General features: G+C 29.8%; 1 non-coding gene across 1 annotated transcript; it reads left to right on the top strand.

The window, feature by feature from the left end:
* Positions 1 to 282: 282 nt before the first annotated feature.
* Positions 283 to 389, top strand: LOC133781030 (small nucleolar RNA R71). Its single transcript, XR_009869828.1, has one exon. It is a non-coding gene; the product is annotated as a small nucleolar RNA R71 (small nucleolar RNA).
* The last annotated feature ends 1225 nt before the right edge of the window (positions 390 to 1614 follow it).

Below are 1614 nucleotides of genomic sequence, written 5' to 3'. Positions count from 1 at the left end.
ATGGCTAAAGCTTCTACTTTTCTCGCTAATTTGTCTAAGGATGTTCTTAAGTCTAATTCATCTTTTACTTCATACCTTCCTCCTCTTCTTGGTGAATTAGTTGACCTAGACGTAGGATCAAAATAATTCCATTGTTGTAAACTGACAAATAAATCTTCAAGGGCATTCCAAGCCTCTTGTCCTTGAAATTTTAAAATTTTTCCAGCATGCATAGATTGAATCATTTGACAATTAGAGGGAGTCAAACCATCATAAAAATATTTTACAAGTATCCATTTTTCAAAACCATGATGAGGACATTTTACTAATGAATCTTTAAATCTTTCCCAACATGCATAAAACTCTTCATTATCTTTTTGAAAAAACTCAAAGATTTCTCTCCTTAGACTATTAGTTTTAGACATCGGAAAAAATTTCAGCAAGAATTTATTATAAAGTTGATCCCAAGTAGTTATAGACCCCGTGGGAAGAGAATTTAACCAAGTTTTTTATTTTTCTTTTAATGAAAAAAGGAATAATCTTAGTTTGACTGATTCATCAGAATTTTTTTGAAATTTAAATGTTGAGCAAATTTCTAAGAAATCTTTGACATGCATGTAAGGATCTTCTCTATCTAACCTATAAAAAGATGCCAACAATTGAATGATTACTGGTTTAAGCTCAAAATGGTTAGCAGAAGTTGTAGGAAAAGCAATACATGAAGGGGCATTAGATGAAATAGGTGCAAAATATTCAAGCAAAGTTTTTTCAGGCACAACATTTTCATCAACATGATTAGCAATTGGTTCCATGATGCTCAAATTTTTACTAACACTTTCAATTTCAAACAAATATAAACTTCTTTTTACTAATCAATTTTTAGAGTTACGTTCCCAATGATGCATACAATTTTCACAAACAAGGCAACAAAGATAATCCCAAACAAGCAATTTTCTGATGTGGAAGATCAGTTAAAACCGCAACCACAGAGCATACTTAGAATTAGTAGAGGTGGATTATGAATTTTGTTCAAATTTCCTTTAAGCGAAAATTGCTTATGGTAAAAGGACAAGGTTTAGGTTTTTTTTTTTTTTTTTCAAGTATTTTTTCACAATTACACTAAAATATGATAAACGACAAAGAAAAATAAAGTAAAATTAAATAAGACTATAAAAAATTAGGCAAGAGTAGGGAGGCATACCATGCCATCAACCATAACAAAAATAAGGTAAGAATTAGGAGGCACAAGTGCCATCAACTAAAAAATAAGCTAAAAGACTATGAGGCAAAATTGCCATCAACTAGCTAGGAGGCAAAATTGCCATCAACTAGTAAATTGCACAAAAATATAACAATAAGATAAATAAAGAAAGTTACAACAAAGGTTAGGAGGAACAAGTGCCGTCAACTAACAAAGAAATACAAGGAATAAAAACTACAACAAAATTAGGAGGCACAAGTGCCATCAACTATAAAAATTCAAAAGATAGAAAGGAGACACAAGTGCCATCAACTAAAAACACAATAAATATAAATATATAAGTAAGTTTTTTTTATGGGTGGTAGAACCGTCCCAACTTTTCTTTTTAGCTTTTTTTTTTACTTTTTATATAAATATATATTTTTTTATATTTT

Source organism: Humulus lupulus, chromosome 5 (assembly GCF_963169125.1).
Source record: "Humulus lupulus chromosome 5, drHumLupu1.1, whole genome shotgun sequence".
NCBI classification, from domain to species: domain Eukaryota; kingdom Viridiplantae; phylum Streptophyta; class Magnoliopsida; order Rosales; family Cannabaceae; genus Humulus; species Humulus lupulus.
This window is presented reverse-complemented; position numbering and strand designations above follow the sequence as displayed.